Here is a 20200-nt window from a genome sequence, read left to right as displayed (position 1 = left end):
TGTGCTGTATTTATGTTACAGGATGTGACTATTGACCTTGAGTAGTAGTCTTGTTGACAATGGTAGGATGTTCACTATTTTGGTTGAACTAACACTCACTGAAACCACTAGGGGTCACTAGTGTTAAGTTGACATGACTGCATAGCGTGAATGGTCTTTCGATAGAGGGATTGGTGTTCATATCTTTTTCATCCCGACCTTCAAACAGATTAAATCTACATTTTGTCAAGCATCTATTTCAGGACATGCTAAATATTCATCAATTTGAAAACTTTCGCACCATACGAGTCAATTTTATGAGTTATGAACCAAAACCAATGTGGTCGTTAGACAGAACTATACAAATGAAGTGCATTGTTCACGTCTGTCATTTAGAACAGAATCGGCAAATGTTTTAGTAAGGACATAATTGTTATTGAAAGCATACTAGCTTTTATCGTAGCCAAGTGGATAACGTTATTGGGAACACGGCGTCCATCGCGTGTGAGTGAACGGTTTGGACAATGTGTTCTGATCCTCCAGTCCGCACCCAGGGGTGCCGTTGACATGGCACATATTGGCAGCATGGGAACAGAACACAAGATGCTCTCTAGAAGTCCTGGGCCCCGTTTCCCGAAAGCGTCGTTAGCCTAAGTGGATCGTGAAGTGCGTCGAAAGGGCATCGTAGAGTTTTCACCGCGTTTCCCGAAAGCATCGTTGGTCACGAACGTCTTGAAAACGCTCGTAGCTAACGAGTACTCCAGGGGTGCTCGTAGGTACTCGTAGGACGCTAAGAGCATCGTCAGCTATAGCCTCAGTGGCGTCACCATCGGACATTCCGTATATTGGATGCGTTTTATTAAAACGCATTGCGCCTTTATGTTCTTAGTTTGGTAATTAATAAAGATTATTAATTAATTTATTAATAAAGATGTTAAAATGGCCAAAATAAAACGGGACAGTCCAGAAAATGTTTGCGCAGGCAGGGCACTCAAAATGTGTGAGAGAAAGTGGGGGGATTTGTGCAGACTGACATAGGCTACTCATAAAACGTAGGATAAAATAATGTAAAAAAAAAAAAAAAAAAATTAAACAAATTAAAAAAAAAAAAACGAAATTAAAGAAATTAAAAAAAATAAAGAAATAAAAAAAAAATATAAAAAACAAGCAAAGAAGCAGGCAAAAGGCTGGGATATTGTGGGGATTGGTCAAGTTGACGGGAATGTTTAGTGACATGAGGGAGGGTGGAGGGGGTTAAAAAAAAGTCTCAATCACTATTCGACGCGCAACCGCGTAGTTATGAGGGAGGCCGTCCTCACACCGATCTTCCTCATCGTCATCGTCCTCAACGTCCTCCGGTTCAAGCAATGCCACCCCAGCCTTAGCTGCAATGTTGTGCAACATAGCCGTCACACATATCACGGCGCATGACTTGGCCGGCGAAAACTGACTTGTGAAGGCATCTAAAGCGCAACTTCCACCTCCCGATCGTGCGCTCAACGATGCACCGGGCAAGACGGTGGGCTTCGTTGTATTCCTCATCATGGACGTCTCCCGGGTTATTCACAGGTGTGAAGAGGAATTATTTCAGGGGGGAAAATGCCGTGAAACGCACAGTGCATTCAGGATTAGGACTGATATATGTCGGTTTAAGCCTAATCAATTGTGTTTTAATGTCTTTAGCATTCATATAATTGCAGTCTATTTTTTTTGTAGGCTACTCTGCTGTTGTCCTTGATGGGGATATATTTTAACCCTTTTTAACACAATTTTCCTGCGACATTCCTGCGTCTCCCCCTCCTACGGAGCCCATTTCAGCACCGTGTCAGTAGACAGTTACAATCCTACGACGTCGTGAGTGCAGCGGATGCGCGTTCACGTTAAGAGGAGTTTCGGGAAACGCTCCAAAGAAATTGACGATGGATCGCAAGATCCATCGGGAGAATGATCGTACGAGCGAAGATCCATCGTTATCGGGAAACGGGGCCCAGAGCTGTTTAGTGTTAACCTCCGAACTTATCAATGCACCAACAAGACACCGGAAAAGGTCATCACAAAGGTTATACTTGACTTTATAATTACCTCCTCAAAATCAAGGTCGTGCGTTTAATATATTCTGAATAGTAGGACACATGCTTAATATATAATGTGGCATATAATGGATCTGACAAGGTGCTGGGAAATTGTTCCTGTGCAAACGACAATACAATTCTTATGGTTTAAAAATATTACTTTGTATTTAGTTTGAACATATTGTACAGGGCCCCGTTTCCCGATAACGATGGATCTTCGCTCGTACGATCATTCTCCCGATGGATCTTGCGATCCATCGTCAATTTCTTTGGAGCGTTTCCCGAAACTCCTCTTAACGTGAACGCGCATTCGCTGCACTCACGACGTCGTAGGATTGTAACTGTCTACTGACACGGTGCTGAAATGGGCTCCGTAGGAGGGGGAGACGCAGGAATGTCGCAGGAAAATTGTGTTAAAAAGGGTTAAAATATATCCCCATCAAGGACAACAGCAGCCTACAAAAAAAATAGACTGCAATTATATGAATGCTAAAGACATTAAAACACAATTGATTAGGCTTAAACTGACATACATCAGTCCTAATCCTGAATGCACTGTGCGTTTCACGGCATTTTCCCCCCTGAAATAATTCCTCTTCACACCTGTGAATAACCCGGGAGACGTCCATGATGAGGAATACAACGAAGCCCACCGTCTGGCCCGGTGCATCGTTGAGCGCACGATCGGGAGGTGGAAGTTGCGCTTTAGATGCCTTCACAAGTCAGGCGGAGGGCTCCAGTTTTCGCCGGCCAAGTCATGCGCCGTGATATGTGTGACGGCTATGTTGCACAACATTGCAGCTAAGGCTGGGGTGGCATTGCTTGAACCGGAGGACGTTGAGGACGATGACGATGAGGAAGATCGGTGTGAGGACGGCCTCCCTCATAACTACGCGGCTGGTTTTCATGCGCGTTGAATAGTGATTGAGACTTTTTTTAACCCCCTCCACCCTCCCTCATGTCACTAAACATTCCCGTCAACGTGACCAATCCCCACCATATCCCAGCCTTTTGCCTGCTTCTTTGCTTGTTTTTTATAATTTTTTTTATTTCTTTATTTTTATTTTTTTGAATTTGTTTAATTGAATTTTTTTTTTACATTATTTTATGCTACGTTTTATGAGTAGCCTATGTCAGTCTGCACAAATCCCCCCACTTTCTCTCACACATTTTGAGTGCCCTGCCTGCGCAAACATTTTCTGGACTGTCCCGTTTTATTTTGGCCATTTTAACATCTTTATTAATAAATTAATTAATAATCTTTATTAATTACCAAACTAAGAACATAAAGGCGCAATGCGTTTTAATAAAACGCATCCAATATACGGAATGTCCGATGGTGACGCCACTGAGGCTATAGCTGACGATGCTCTTAGCGTCCTACGAGTACCTACGAGCACCCCTGGAGTACTCGTTAGCTACGAGCGTTTTCAAGACGTTCGTGACCAACGATGCTTTCGGGAAACGCGGTGAAAACTCTACGATGCCCTTTCGACGCACTTCACGATCCACTTAGGCTAACGACGCTTTCGGGAAACGGGGCCCGGGTTTGGATCCCCGCAAAAACGTTGACAGGGGTACCACTGTCGTTATTTATTGGTCAACATGGAAAAAACATGAGGGGTAACACTGTCGATATTTATCAAATAAAACATAGGGGGTGACACTGTTGTTTTTCTTTGGTCGTCATGAAAAAAAACATAAGGGGTAACAATGTCGTTTTTATCAAATGAAACATAAGGGGTAACACTGTTGTTTTTTTTATTGGTTGTCATGAATAAAAACATAAGGGGTAATACTGTTGATTTTATTGGTCATCATGAAAAAAAACATAAGGGGTAACACTGTTGTCTTTGTCAAATAAAATATAAGGGGTAACACTGTCGTATTTTATTGGTCATAATGAAAAAAAACATAAGGGGTAACACTGTTGTCTTTGTCAAATAAAATATAAGGGGTAACACTGTCGTATTTTATTGGTCATAATGAAAAAAAACATCTAAAAAATAAATAGAATTGTCCTTCTCAAATAAAATATAAGGGGTATCACTGTTGTTTTTCATCAGTCATCATGGGAAAAAAACATAAGGGGTAACACTGTCGATATTTATCAAATAAAACATAGGGGGTAACACTGTTGTTTTCTTTGGTCGTCATGAAAAAAACATAAGGGGTAACACTGTTGTTTTTTATTGGTCTTCATGAAAAAAACCACAAAGGGTAACACTGTTGTTTTTCTTTGGGTCGTCATGAAAAAAAAAACGTAATACCGTTGATTTTTATTGGTCGTCATGAAAAAAAAACATAAAGGGTAACACTGTTGTTTTTTATTGGTCGTCATGAAGAAAACCACAAGGGGTAACACTGTCGTTTTTATTGGTCGTCATGAAAAAAAACACAAGGGGTAACACTGTTGTTTTTTATTGGTCGTCATGAAAAAAAAACATAAGGGTTAACACTGTTGTTTTTTATTGGTCGTCATGAAAAAAAACATAAAGGGTAACACTGTTGTCTTTGTCAAATAAAATATAAGGGGTAACACTGTCGTTTTTTATATATATACATAAGGGAAATAATAGAAATACACAGATACATTTTAATGTCATTTATATCCTCTTTATTGATGATTGATTATTGTGTAATGTCATCGCCTCAGTGGTGCAGTGGAGTGCACTCTGCCTAACCCACTGGAGACCGCGGCTCAATTTCTGTGGAAAACAACATATCTTTAACTTTAATTGTGATGCTATCATGTCTTATAAAATAAAATATAAGGGGTATCACTGTTGTTTTTCATCAGTCATCATGGGAAAAAAACGTAAGGGGTAACACTGTCGATATTTATCAAGTAAAACATAGGGGGTAACACTGTTGTTTTTCTTTGGTCGTCATGAAATAACCCATAAGGGGTAACACTGTTGTTTTTTATTGGTCGTCATGAAAAAAACCACAAGGGGTAACACTGTCGTTTTTTATTGGTCGTTATGAAAAAAAACATAAGGGGTAACACTGTTGTTTTTTATTGGTCGTCATAAAAAAAAACATAAGGGGTAACACTGTCGTTTTTTATCGGTTGTCATGAAAAAAAACATAATGGTTAACACTGTCGATATTTATCAATTAAAACATAGGGGGTAACACTGTCGTTTTTATCAAATGAAACATAAGGGGTAACACTGTCATTTTTTATTGGTCGTCATGAAAAAAAACATAATGGTTAACACTGTCGATATTTATCAATTAAAACATAGGGGGTAACACTGTCGTTTTATCAAATGAAACATGAGGGGTGACACTGTCGTTTTTCTTTGGTCGTCATGAAAAAAACCATAAGGGGTAACACTGTTGTTTTTTATTGGCTGTCAGTGTAACAGTATTTAACATAAAATCCACAGTGGTGCAAGTGGTAGTGATGCTATGGTAATAATCTAGGGGTTGTGTGATTGATTCTCTCCACGGTCAGATCGATTGTTGCTCTTTTAGTCACTGTTGTTTTTCTTTTGTCGTCATGAAAAAAACATAAGGGGTAACACTGTTGTTTTTATCAAATGAAACATAAGGGGTAACACTATTGTTTTTTATTGGTCGTCATGAATAAAAACATATTAAAAAAATAATAATAATTGTCCTTCTCAAATAAAATATAAGGGGTATCACTGTTGTTTTTCATCAGTCTTTATGGGAAAAAACGTAAAGGGTAACACTGTCGATATTTATCAAATAAAAACATAGGGGGTAACACTGTTGTTTTTCTTTGGTCGTCATGAAATAAACCACAAGGGGTAACACTGTTTGTTTTTATTGGTCGTCATGAAAAAAACCACAAGGGCTAACACTGTCGTTTTTTATTGGTCGTCATGAAAAAAACCATAAGGGGTAACACTGTTGTTTTTATTGGTCGACTCGTCATGAAAAAAAACATAAGGGGTAACACTGTTGTTTTTTATTGGTTGTCATGAAAAAAAACATAAGGGGTAACACTGTTGTTTTTTATTGGTCGTCATGAAAAAAACCACAAGGGCTAACACTGTCGTTTTTATTGGTCGTCATGAAAAAAACCATAAGGGTAACACTGTTGTTTTTTATTGGTCGACTCGTCATGAAAAAAAAACATAAGGGGTAACACTGTTGTTTTTTATTGGTTGTCATGAAAAAAAACATAAGGGGTAACACTGTTGTTTTTTATTGGTCGTCATGAAAAAAAACATAAGGGCTAACACTGTCATTTTTCATTGGTCGTCATGAAGCATGGCTTTCTGGTACTTCAACTGTCGCAAAAAAAACGTTAATAACATGCAAATCAACTGATTATATAGACTTTGAGCGAGCCAGCCAGTGACCACAGCGACTGAAAGCAGCCAGACGAGCGACCAACACAGCGACCAATGCGACCTACGTCGCGACCAATGCGACTTACGTCGCGACGCACGTCGTTGGCCACTCAGAGAGCTCGGCCCTACTGCAAACGAGGACAGTCCTATGAACGAGTGTGTCTACTTGGAGTCATTAGCGCGACCTGGACTACAAAGTAGGACTCTGTCTCTGCGGCATACAATGGGACAGTTATTCACGATAGCCCTCAACCTATTTAGCTATAGTATAAAATGTCTTTCCCTCATTTAACCATTTTAAAATCCGGAAAGTAAGGTAAAAAAATAATACAATGGAAGATACATCATATACTGTATATACAATCAATCATCAATCAGTTCAAATCATTCAAACCGTGATGCAGTGTTTGATACTTGTAGACTGCATGACTATTTGATAGACTATCGATTATCTTCAGGTCAATGTTTGATTGCAGGCTGTTGTGGCCTTGTACGTGTTTAGCAACATTATTGATCCTAAACTGTTATGAACTCGGTCTCTGGACTAGGCCATGAGAGGAGATCACATTGGAAAGACTAGAATTCAATCATATACTAATTGCTTGGTCTACATATGATGTGCTATTTTTTTATGCTACTTTTTAAAATGATCTGGTATATTATAACATTAAATGTTTGAGGTACAAAGCAAAAATCTTGTCTTTGTGGTTCACATTTAGAGTCAACCCCCTGACCCTGCCTTTAAAAAAATGCTCCCAGGTTATTTTGTCATTCTGGGTCAGGGCTGTAAATGGGCCCTTCAATTCACTTTCAAAAAGCAGAGAACATGTGTGTGCCATCAACGCTTAATTAGCAGGTGAGCGTAACCCCATCAGGGCAACAACAGAGCGAGCCATCTAATGCTAAAAAATCAAGTAATTCTGGGTCGGCTCTCCTTTAATTCAGATCCCTTTGAATCACCCAAACAGAGAAATAGCTCCTGGGATTTCCAAAGCTAAAACTGAAAGGTGGACGATCTGTAATCGGTTACTGATGCAAAATCCCACCATCCATCACAGTAGACAATAAATAACAGTCTTAATTAGGAGATTTTGTTTCCCTTGGTTCGCAGGCGTCTAAAGCAGTGTCCTCTTACAACCAAACCTCATTCATCACAGCCCAGCAGGGACAGAGAGAGAGAGGGAGAGGGAAACGTGTGACCTAATTGTCTCCCTTCCCCGTGATAGAAAGTAGGTGACTAGTCTGGGTGCGGCGGCTGCTGCCAAGGTAATGCGGCACCTCGGCTCGAAGCGATTAGAGTCGTGCCTGATCCGTCCTCCTGGTCGTCCAGCAGGACGGGGTTAGGTCTTCGCCAGGCACATGCGTTCCGGTTGGCCCTCACTTTCAATCATCGGGTGTTGAAACTAGACTATGAAATGCCCCCAGCCAGTGCTGCTTTTACACTAATTTCTTTTTAGTGTCGCTCTGTTAGAAATATGACGCAGGTATGGTGAGATTGTTTTGATTTGAGAATTGAACAATATGTAGGTTTATATGTGAATAAATAATTTCTTACAAAATTTGTAAAAACGTGTTTCACATCCTGTATACAATTGCCAGAACCAGTCAATACATGCATATTACTTTGTATTAAGATACCCACAAATTAAAGTGTAAAAAAAACATATCAATAAATAATGAAGCACACAAAGGTGAGTTAAATGTTTTAATAGTAAAGATTTGAGGAAGACGAGTGACAGTCGATAATGAATGGACAGTCAAAATGGTGGCACAGTCCCAAGAGATTCTAAAGAAACGCGGCATTGATCCGATCCCCTCCACCACACACACGTTGACAACATACATGTTGAACTCGAGACCTGGCTGAAGTTCACCTCCAATCACATCGGAAACGAACACATTACATGTGTAACGAGGGGCCGCGTGTTTCTTTTCATAGTGCTGAAAGCTTCAACCACAACCGACCAACCGACCAACCGACCACCGACCAACCGACCAACCGACCCAAACCGACCACCGAGAGCCAAACCGACACTCTGAGTGACCCCAACGGTGTCCCTAGAAGCAGGTAAACACCACGAGTGTAACGGGGCACGAAGGAAACAAAAGACAACCTACAGCAATAACCACGTCACATTGCGTTGAATGGTCTCAGATTTCTCCTTAAAAGTGGCAAGTTTTGTCTACAGTTTTATCCATACGAGTTGTGTTTTTGTTTTGAGCTCATAACTTACAAAGGAGACAAAGTGGGGGTAAAACGAATCCTGTATGACATCGATCTACTAGTTCCGCTTTCACTACGAAGATACACACCGATTTACATGTATTGTCATGATCATTTGCATGTTTGGCTCTTGCATAGATCCTTTACTTTTACAAATTAGACCTACTAGAATATATTATATTTCGAGAGCAAAAGAAATATGTAAAAGAAGAGATACGCATATTTAATCGTGTTTTATCCCATGGTTATTTCCAGTACTATTTATACAGCTAAAAACAGCTCCCAGGTGAAGGAGGTCTAGCATGTGTCTTCATATTGTGCTAAACTGTGCTCTGACGTAATAGCTAATTTCCATCTAGGCTAAATTTAGCAGTTCACCAGCAGGGGAAAATTTCTGCGTGTGCAAATAAAAAATAAACGGTAGATACAGAGGAGCCACAACTACGACACGATCAGAAAGTTACAAAGCTAACACAAACACACAGTCCGCCACACACACAACGGTAAGTTCACGTCTTCGTAGGAAAATGCCCCTAGTGCAGCCAATTTAAGATACCAGTTTGTACTGGCCTAGTGATCACTGTCCAACGTAATGAAATACAGTTGATTCTGGTCACTCTTCAGAAAGAATAGATATTTTTAAAACCAGTTTCTCTGTTAATGTGTATGCATATGCATCGGGAACTCCATAGAAGTGTAGTATCTGTGAGTCTGGTAAAATGTATGACTAGTAACCTGACCGATCGTAAAGACGTCTGTCGGGTTTGCGGGAACAGAATGAAGGGTGAGTAAAGTGAAAAGGTAAACCCGCTTTTCCGTTGGCAATGAACAAGTTTTACAGACGCGTGGTTTAAAATGGATACAAAAAAGGAAGAACGGCCGTAGTTTATTGGTCGAGGACTCCTGTGTGAAGATCTCTTTCTGAGGAACGAACCTCATGCTTTCCAAAGTGGTGGAGAGTGTTGAGTGTTATAAGAGGGAAACTTCGTAATCAACCCTGTCGTCACATTTCTGTCATACAAAAAATTCATTACAAAATACTCCGGACACTACATTCAGAGAGGGAATCAACCGTAGATTAAAAAAAAAACGGAAAAAACCAAAGAACGAGAAAGTGCTCTTTTAAAAAGCACGATATTTGGACGTCCCCTCGCTCCTCCTCGTCTCCCCCCCCCCCATCATAGTTTCACCTAACGGACGAGACCTCAACGGGGAAAATTCACAGCATCGAGAGGATGACAGCAGGAGGCTAGGCTAGGGCGCCTTTCAATCCAGAGGAAAAAGTGCTAATTTAATTAATTGGAGGGGGAGAAGAAGAGGGCGGGAGATGGGGGGGACGTGGGGGGGGGGGGGGTACAGGGGGGTTGTTTTAGGAGGACCGCGTACACCGGCCTCGCTGCCAGGGGCAACAACAGCTGCCAGGAAGTAATGGGTTAGGAGGACATGGCAAAGTCACCAACGAGGGGGGAGGAGAGAGGGAGGGAGAGGAGGGAGGACTGCTCTTCATCATCATCATCCTGTAAATGTATCCTCCCTGCTTTAGTTTAAGTGGTTGGGTGGGGGGTGGGGGGGGGGGGGGGGGTTAGAGAGTGATGACGGACATGATGGAAACGCTGACGTCAGTGCGGGACTTTCACACGGGATTGGGGAACGGGACGGCCCAGCGAGGAGGGGGGGGAGGGAGGGAGGGAGGGAGGGTGGAAGGTGGCTCAGGGCTCCATGTACTGGGGGGGGGGGCTCCTTGGGGGGGAGGGCCACGGCCTCCTCGTAGGGGGGTAGCAGGACCTGAGGACCAGAAGGAGGACAGCAGAGGGTTAGCACGTGGAAGGAAGCCCACACTAGGTCATCGGTGGGTTGGTCAGATGCATTTGTAATTCTTTTCAATAATGGTACATTCATTAGTACTTATTACCGCATTAGTTAATGCGGTAATAAGCATTATCATATAGCAATAGCATAGGGGTTAGGGTAAGGGTTATCCTAACCCTTTAAATTATTTATACATGAATACCTTAGCTACCATTAACATCTTAAGTATACATGAACACCATTAGTAATTGATTATTATACATTAGTTAACTGTTTATTAACTGAGTTACTGAAACATAAATAAGTGCAGTATTAATGTTATTATCTATCACATGAAACAAAAACAAAACAGTTTTGTTTTTGGTAATTCAACCATGGAATCATCCATTTGTCCATTATCAATTATTGATTAAGTTCCTTAATGGTTACCATACCAATATCGATGTAAAGAAACCGAAAGGTTCTCGATTCAATACCCAACATCCACAGTCTACACCTTGAGGCATCACGGAGCAAGATGCTCAACTCCTGCCAGCTCCTAATGACATTATGACCTGGATCCAAATGGATGGATGCCAGTCTCCTTTGATGGGCCGAAGTCCTAAATTGCCTTAAAGACCTTGAAGGAATACAAAGTTAAAATATCTAGCTCTATCTATGCTCTTCAGCCAACCTATTTCAAAGCAGGTCTTCCCCTAATTTCCCCCCCCCCCCCCACCCCACCCCCAAGCACATCGTAAAAATCCCCAGCTTTATAAAAGGACAAAAGCCTTAACTATCTTTAAACCCCAGGAACCTCCACGGAAACGCTGTTACAAAACCAGTGCATAATCCCCACACCGGAAACCCACACGTACACCGACACACAGACAGACGACGGACAGACAGGGACGGAGAGGGAGAAAACGTGTTTCAGGGGGGTCTTGTGACTGTAAAAACAGGCGGGCCAGGCCAGCGGAGGATGATTGGAAATGGAGCAGATACACAAATACAGACCGTTATGTAACTAACACGCAAGAGGGCAGGGAGGAGGGGAGGGGGGAGGGGAGGGAGGGGGAGAGGGAGGGGGGGGAGGTTAGAGGGGCAGTAGTTGGGAGACTGTGACCCTCCTGTTGTGCATGTTAATAGGGTTTATATAAAGAGGGTGAGGATCCTGAGGGAGGGCGGGTGACGTCGAGAGCTGCAGAGAGACCCCGGCTGTTTCCAACAGTTAGTAGGGGAGCGCTTGTTTTACCACAGGCCACCTCTGGACTATAGACCATTGATGTTATAGACGCCGACCTATACATAATCATATATTACATTATTGTGTACGAATTAAGTTGGCAGCCCAACAAGATTTAGTGCATTTTGAATACGGATTTTGGCTTTAAAATGGGATTGATACTATGTACATGCTGGTGGCCATTTGGCATTTAGTTTCCTTTCTTGTTGGGGCTCCGTGTTAAATCTCATATAGTTTAGCTGATGGACGATATGATACACTCAATTTTAGTGCATCATATTTTCCATCAGAGGTTGACCTCCAATTTCCATCCCTCGATCCAACACCGCTGTCGCCAATGATTCGATATTTTCAAAAAGCGCTGACCGCCACATAATGTTTGTTCTTTCGGCCGAGAGCGAGAACCCGACGACCCCGTCGCGGATCAAGCCCTGTGACTGCGGTCGACGGAGAGACAACCAACGCCAGGGCGGGAGTGACAGACGGACACAAGCAGGACCTAATCCATCCCCGACACGGCCCTGTGCGCGCGTGTGTGTGCGTGTGTGTGGGACACGATTAGGAGCGCTGCACGCGCCAGTGTGGAGGATTACTGCGGAACGGACAGACAGCCAGGGAGAGACAGACAGATGGGTGGAAACCATGACTGGCCCACAGCTCTTCTGATGGTTTGAGTCAACCCTGAGGGGAGGCTCTAGCTCTCTATGGGGCCTCTCCGGTGGAGGGCCCGCGCCTGGCTGACCTCAGCACCTGCAGAGGAGCTCCATGCCGCAGGGGAGCTAGGAGCATCGGGGCCACCCCACTGGGCCATAGGCCGGTGAGGACCGCAGACCCACCTAGTCCGGTGTTGGAGAGCCTCAAAGGCTGGACTACGAACAGTCTATTAGTTATAAGGGCAACTTTAAAGCCTCAACTCAAATGATGCACGACAGCCCTTGTTTGCAACCACAATGCCCTAACCTAACTTAAATGTGTTGAATCCTGAATGGCTCATAAAAACCCACTATATAGTTTTACTATGGCCGTACGATTAAATAAAACTAAAAAGGACTGTGATGTTTCCAATCTCCAACCCGACACAGAGTGTAGGCTTGTCATCGTTTTTCACCGTCTTCCATTACAGATGACATTCATTGCATTCACTCGGCAGAGGAGCCAAATTAATTCGAGGGACGGGGGTGGGGGGGGGGGGGGGGGGGGGGGGGGGGGGGGGGGGGGGGGGGAGGGGGATAGGGGGGGGGGAGACGGGGGGGTAGACTCACCGCGGTGTCGTTGGTGGTGACGTACACCAGCACCTCTGTGGTGCCCCGCCCACTCACGTATCTGTAGCAGTTCCAGACGCAACCAATCAGATAGGCCTGTGGTAGAGAGAGAGAGAGAGAGAGAGAGAGAGAGAGGAGAGAGAGAGAGAGAGAGAGAGAGAGAGAGAGAGAGAGAGAGAGAGAGAGAGAGAGAGAGAGAGAGAGAGAGAGAGAGAGAGAGAGAGAGAGAGAGAAGCCAGGGGGAACCTCACAGGAGCCCGTCTAAGGTGAACCCCCCCTACAATCGTGACTGAGAGTGGGACTCCAGCCAGGGACACGAGCCAAGCCGCGGCCTCCCCCCAAGGGGACCTTGTAGACTGGGCTCTGGTCATTTATCAGAACTACACTTCGGTGTGTTCAGATGGAAATTCATCACATAATTAATTTATTCATTTATGTTACCATAATTATACATGTATCAATATCACTCATTTATAATTAATTGATAATACCTCAATGATACTTTTTTTTTGCTGTGTAGTGTAGTTTAGGTAAGTGCATAGTCCCAACTCTAATGTACTTATGTGCAGTCCAATCACAGAGAGAAGAAGAAAAACAACCGTGCTTAGAAAAAAAACATTTTCTGCTGGGTTAGGGCACTAACGCACCTGCTCAGGAAGCACCCCGCTAATGTTAGAAAGAGCCATCTCAGCTGTTCTTATCCCTCTTTCTCTCATTTCATCTCTCACTTGCTGTACTTCCTCCAAGAACCCCCCATTTGTTACAACTCTAACTTTCATCCCATGACACTCTCTCTCTATTTATCACATCTCTCTCTCTTTATCACATCTCTCTCTCTCTTATCACTTCTCTCTTTCTCTCTCTCTTTATCACTTCTCTCTTTCTCTCTCTCTTTATCTCTTCTCTCTTCCTCTCTCTCTCTTATCACATCTCTCTCTCTCTCTCTCTCTCTCTCTCTCTCTCTCTCTCTCTCTCTCTCTCTCTCTCTCTCTCTCTCTCTCTCTCTCTCTCCATCTCCTCTTCGACTCTCTCCTCCTCTCTCCTCTCTCATCTCCTCTTCTATCTCTCTCTCCTCTCTCTCTCTCTCTTCTCTCTCTCTCTCTCTCTCTCTGCCTCCCCCGTGTCGCCGTGGGGCTGATTCCAGGTCAGCCTCGTTCAGACTGGAAGACCTCAGCATGCAGCGATCCCCTGAGCGGATGACGACTCGCTGTGCTCTGATGGAAACTCCCTTAAATAACGTTCTCCTTCTGCGGCACAAAAGCCGCTCCCGAGACGTTCGTTCCAGTAACCAATAGCAACCACTCGGTCCAGCAGCGTCCTCCTCATCCTCAGCCTCAAATGGGAGGGTTCATGCGGTACTCTCTGCGCTAGTGGCCTCCCTGTAGACCTGTTCTAGTTCCATCTGCAGAAGCCCCTTTGAGCAGAGTTGCAGCCTCATTTGTAGCCTCAGTTGTAGCCTCACGTAGACAGTTGTGGTTTGTCCAGTACACACGTTTAAACTTCAGCACGTGTGTACGCTGTGGAAACGGTAACCATCGGATCACACGACGGTTACTCACTGAAATCACAACAATTGAAATCTGTCCTGTGCCGTCAAAATAATCACACCGTCGCTAAGGCTACGACGAGTGCCACAGGTCAACCCCCCTCCTCCACACACGATAAAATTGCACCCAGGACTGCCACTTCCCGTCTCTCTCTCTCCTCCTCTCGGGGGCTGAGGTGTTATCCAGGGCCACGCACCTCCGTGCGTTAAAGAAGCACATAGCCTAGCCCCTACGGGGTGTCCCAGTTGGGGGCTACGCTCTGTTGCTTCTTAACGCACCTCCGTGCGTTAACGCACCTCTGTCCCGTTTCCCCCCAGGCTCACCGCTGAGGCCCTGGCATCCCGGCCTTCTAATAAAAGCCTGGGGCTTGGGGTGTTCACCACGGCTGACTCTGCGGACCCCGAAACACATGGTGTTCAGTTCCCATGAGAACCGAACCGGGGCAGGAACGGGAGGGATGCTCCACTGCACTGACTACTGTGGTGTGATGCTTCTCCCTGAGACAGAGACCTCACAGGGTGTGTGACCGTGCATATCTATATGAGGGCCTGGGCCCACTGGTGCCATCCATAACAAAAGCAAATGTTAAACTGTAATGGATGTAGGGACAGAGAATGGAGACGGGAAGTGGGTTGAAAATGACATTTAGTATTGGACCGCGCAGATTGGAATCGCACCGATACCCGATATGTTAAACGAGACTTCTCAAGTATAACTTTGGGTTAGTCCTTGCAAAGGAGAAGTTTTAAGGAGATGGAGATGTACCTTAAGGAGAGGATACAGCCCACAAAGAGCAGCACAGCGAAGACCAGGCACGCGTTGTTGGTGGACATGATGTCCTCTTTGTACGGGAACGTTCCCGGCTAGGAGAGGCAGACAGTTCAGTTCAGAGTCAGGTCAATCCAGGAAAGAACGACGACACACAAAGACAGCTCGTAAGAAAGAGCTGGTGGCTCTCTGCTCGTTATTGAGCGGAATACAAAGCAAATCGTTGTGACCTGTGAAAGGATATGTACATATACAAATGAGGTGGAAAGTACTATTACTGCCACTTTGTCTTCATTGTTATGCTAGATTACACAATGTTTTTAATCTCCATTACACCACAAATTCAAAGGCGATGGCCAAAGTTTGAAGGTGTGTGTGCGGGCATGCGTGTGTGCATGTGAGTGTGTCCTCTGTGTTGTGTGTGTGTGTGGGTGTGCATTTGCATGTGAGTGTGTCTGTGTCTGTGTGTGTGGCGCGTGCACCGTGTTTGTGTGTTCTCACCAGCTGCTGAGGTAGTCCTGCACCGTGTTGGGATAGACGACCACACTGACGGGCCACCAAGGTGTTGAGGGCAAAGTCAAAGATTTGGTAGCAGAAGATGGTATGATCCACGCCGCATGTTGCTATAGGGAGAGAGAGAGAGAGAGAGAGAGAGAGAGAGAGAGAGAGAGAGAGAGAGAGAGAGAGAGAGGAGAGAGAGAGAGAGGAGGAGAGAGAGAGAGAGAGAGAGAAAGAGAGAGAGAAGAGAGAGAGAGAGAGAGGAGAGAGAGAGAGAGAGAGAGAGAGAGAGAGCAGAGAGAAAGAAAGAGAGAGAGAGAGAGAGAGAGAGAGAGAGAGAGAGAGAGAGAGAGAGAGAGAGAGAGACATAGGACGGAGAGATGAATGAAGGGGAAATGATTAAACGGTTTACCAGGCTGTATTCAGTGATCTGGAGTCGGTCTTTGTGTTCTGTCGGTTGGGTTAATTACCTTGTAACCCCATATGTGGCCATGCCACATATTAGAATCATGAGCAGGAGATGGCGTTGCTATGCAGATGTCTGTAAATAACAAAAGAAGCATGATTAGACGACCACTTAGAGAACATCATTCAGTGTGCAGAAGCCATACCGTTTGACAACACTACAGCCCTGCTAATGTGTGTGGACAGCAGTTGCTGCCTTGCACCCTCTGAGGCGGGAGCCAAACGTGTTTTGAGGGGTTGACATTGACATACATGGCAGCCCGAGTCATTTATTAGACTATAAATAGCTCTCAAATCTGTCTTTGGCGCATCGGGGATGATTCACTGACAGTGAAAAAGGGTTATTGTTACGCAAGCACGGCTAAGTTTAACATGCCGTAAAAAAACGGACCCTTGAACGCATTAGGGTCATGGCTTTGGGGGGCTTCCGAGTGTGTCGGTTTCACCACTACAGCGAGCCCTCCGCTGTCCTGTGTCACACTCAGTCTGTTTAAACTACGCGTGCTGCTCACTCTCTAGTAGTAGTTCGCTTTTAATATATCAACTGATCAGAAACCCCAGGTGATTCTACATAGATTCATTATTGAGGCTGTTCAAATTCAACAAAAAATTCAGCTGCTTTCTACGCATCATATTGTAATCCTAGATCATAATGAAAATATAGATATAAAATACATTAAAAATATATACTTTTGTGCAATGTACAGCCAATAATAAACACCATCACGTTACTGATATTGAGGTATTCACTTGAAGAAAAATGACCCTCCTTATAGTACTACATGTCAGTGACAGTTGCAGAGATTCAACCCAACATGACCCAAGCGTGACCTGGAGAACCTGAGCCCCCCCCCCCACGACGAGGACTTATGTAACGCAGTCCACACGCACCCGCACGCCAACACGCTAACACGCCAACACGCCAACACGCTAACACACTGCAACGGGGGCTCCATGCACCACCACCGTTGGGTGAGGGCCCGCTACGGTACTGACACTCCCTTAAGACACGGTACAGGAAGACACTCATACTAGGGCCCTCGCCTTGCACCGTGCACGCCACTCACACACTCATGAACTCATTAACCCCTAGAATGGGGGGGGGGGCGAGGTCGTAGTTGGAATAGGATCTAGACTGAAATACGCTTTCGTGTTTCTCCTGGGATTTTCCTTAAAATGTTTAATTTAGTCATGCTTCTATTCAGTCCGTTGATCCTGAACGGAGGGAAAACATACTTAGCGTTATAAATATCGTTATCAATTCTCACGTGACGCTATCATCTTTTGAAGGGTTTTGTTTATGTAGGGGCACATATTGATTGCACCGATTTCCTTCCACCAAGATTCTATACATTTCTGAGCTGCGATATGCCAAATCTTTATTTTCCAATAACCATAAAGTGGCTGCATGGATATTCATGGGAACGTCTGGGAGTCGAGACAGCAGCTCCCATGGGAACGAGGAATTTCCGTCCCGTTCCGGGTCGGTTTTCCCATGAGGGGCCACATGGCATGACTGGGGGAACGCCTGGTGGCAGAGACTCTGCATGGGCACACGACAACCACCCTGAGCTCCCTAAAAGACGACATGCATTACTCTGTAATGCATGTCGTTGACCTCTCTCTCTCTCTCTCTCTCTCCCTCTCTGTCTCCTTCTCTCTCTCTCTCTTCTCTCTCTCTCTCTCTCTCTCTCTCTCTCTCTCTCTCTCTCTCTCCCTCTCCCTCTTTCTCCCTCGGAGACTGACACTGACACTCACACGCACACGCACACGCACACACACACACACACACACACACACACACACACACACACACACACACTGGGCGATGCCTGGCGAACGCACAAGAGACACACTCTATCCTTCAAATCTCATCTGTCCTGACAGGCTTTTAGCCGTCGCAGCGTTAGCCCCGACGCTAAACTCTGCCAACGCCAAGGAGCACGGACGCCATCTCATCGGCCTGAGAATTAGAGCAGACTATCGTCTTTAATCACAGTGGCCAGCGCACCGCCAGCAGAACCCATGGGTTCAGGCACGTGTGTACACACACACACACACACACACACACACACACACACACACACACACACACACACACACACACACACACCACACAGACACACACACACACACACAGACACACACACACACACACACACACACACACACACACACACACACACACAGACACAAACACACACACACACACAAACACACAATCTCTCTCACACACACACGCACGCACAGAATCCCCAAACATGCATGCAATGCAACCACACACAGAATCCAAAACATGCACATAACCACACCAATCTCACACACACTCAAGGAATCGCAAACATGCACGTAAACACACACACAAATACATGTTCCTAATTCCATTTTTTATCAACACCACCGTGAACCTCGTGGAGGACATCCGATAAAACCGGATCCAATTCCATCTAAATCCTAATCTACCTCTACCGAGGGGGGGATTACCGCCACTCACTGGCATCGTCCATGACGTCGATGTCGGTGCCCAGCTCCGAGCTGGTGAGGTGGTAGCGGTACTGGACGGGGTCGTTCAGCGCAGACAGCAGGATGAGCAAGACCACCGCGTTGATGAGCTGCAGAGGCACGATACACAGGGGAAGAAAACCACATGTTAGGGCTTATGAGAGGGATATTACAGTCTGCTGTAGTTGATATGACAGATAGATAGATAGAGAGATAGAGAGATAGAGAGATAGATAAGATAGATATTGAATAAAGAATGAATTATTGTACATGCTGAGGGGTAGATGTTACTTATGTTTGTTAAAGAAACGGTCTGTTTCTGTTGTAGTCACTGTTGTTGTGACCCCATTGGTTGACCTCCCTCTACTTGTTAATTGGGCAATAGTGAAAGTACATGGATGCTTTCCTAAAGGTCAGAGATTTAACCGGCTTTACTCACGATATATAGTCTGATCTAAGTCTCCGAGGAGTTACGAGGCGACAAAAGAAACTGCAGCCAAGTCCACATTTAGCATGGGCTTTCCTTTTGAGGTTTCAACAACGACTGCAAACGCAGACTTTTAGTTTTATAGACTGTTGAATGGCCAAAATATCTTGAAGCAGGCGCACATTGTAACACATTTGTAATATTATAAAGGGTGTGTGTGCGTGTGTGTGTGTGTGTGTGTGTGTGTGTGTGTGTGGTGTGTGTGTGTGTGTGTGTGTGTGTGTGTGTGTGTGTGTGTGTGTGTGTGTGTGTGTGTGTGTGTGTGTGCGTGGGTGTGCATGCGTGCATGTGTGTATGTGTGTATGTGAATGTGTGTTTATGACTCCAAAGAGGAGACCTCTCAAAATGGCCAAATGAGAACCGGGTTTAAAACAACAAGTGATGACAAGGCTAATTCAAGACCAAATTAATAACGATATTAAAGTAGGCCAACATAGGTTTATTCCTTGACACATTTAGGCTTCTTCACTCACAACGATAGGCTATATACATAAGTACATTAATGTTGCTTACCATATACCATATTCCAAAATAATAGTGCCCGTCCGTACATGGCGAGCAGAGGCAGCAGCTGGTCGAATACCAACGGTCCCACGGGGAAATCATGATTTATATCGGTAGCTCGAGCTCTGAGCGTGGAGCTATATCATGAAGGCTGCACCTGACCGCCGCGTCGAGGCTCACGTCTCTGAGAAACGGGAATGTTCCGCTCGGAAGGGAAGGCTTCGTCGTCGCTGTGGTCACGATCGCGGCCACGTTCGGTGTGTGCCGGATTCCGCCGCTGCGCTTGTTTTGCGCTCCTCCGCTCATCTACAAGCCCGCCAGACGCGGGACAACGTGACCACGAATAGGCTCGGGCACGCACTGGGGGAGAAAATAATCGGTTGGCTTTATTTTTTCATGAGTTTAGATATATTTGAAGTTTTTAATACGTTTTTATCTCAATCTTTCAAGTAAATAAATGTGGATCGCCGGGGCAGGTTCGTTCACAAGATGTTGCTTCGGTGTATGTTCCTCCTATGCAACTTTAA

The 20200-nt window shown here is 44.8% G+C and overlaps 1 pseudogene across 1 annotated transcript; it reads right to left on the bottom strand.

Annotated features, from left to right (window-relative positions):
• Positions 1 to 8824: 8824 nt before the first annotated feature.
• LOC115536056 (lysosomal-associated transmembrane protein 4B-like) lies at positions 8825 to 20149 on the bottom strand (annotated as a pseudogene). The gene is made up of 8 exons (XR_003974599.1): positions 19683 to 20149; positions 18675 to 18792; positions 16194 to 16256; positions 15700 to 15840; positions 15215 to 15312; positions 14928 to 14946; positions 12903 to 12998; positions 8825 to 10391 (listed from the first exon to the last, which is right to left on the bottom strand). The product of XR_003974599.1 is annotated as a lysosomal-associated transmembrane protein 4B-like (transcript).
• Positions 20150 to 20200: the final 51 nt, after the last annotated feature.

The sequence above is a fragment of the Gadus morhua genome, chromosome 22, assembly GCF_902167405.1.
Source record: "Gadus morhua chromosome 22, gadMor3.0, whole genome shotgun sequence".
Lineage (NCBI taxonomy): Eukaryota > Metazoa > Chordata > Actinopteri > Gadiformes > Gadidae > Gadus > Gadus morhua.
Note: the sequence above shows the minus strand (reverse complement) of the source record. Positions and strands in the feature narration are given on the sequence as shown.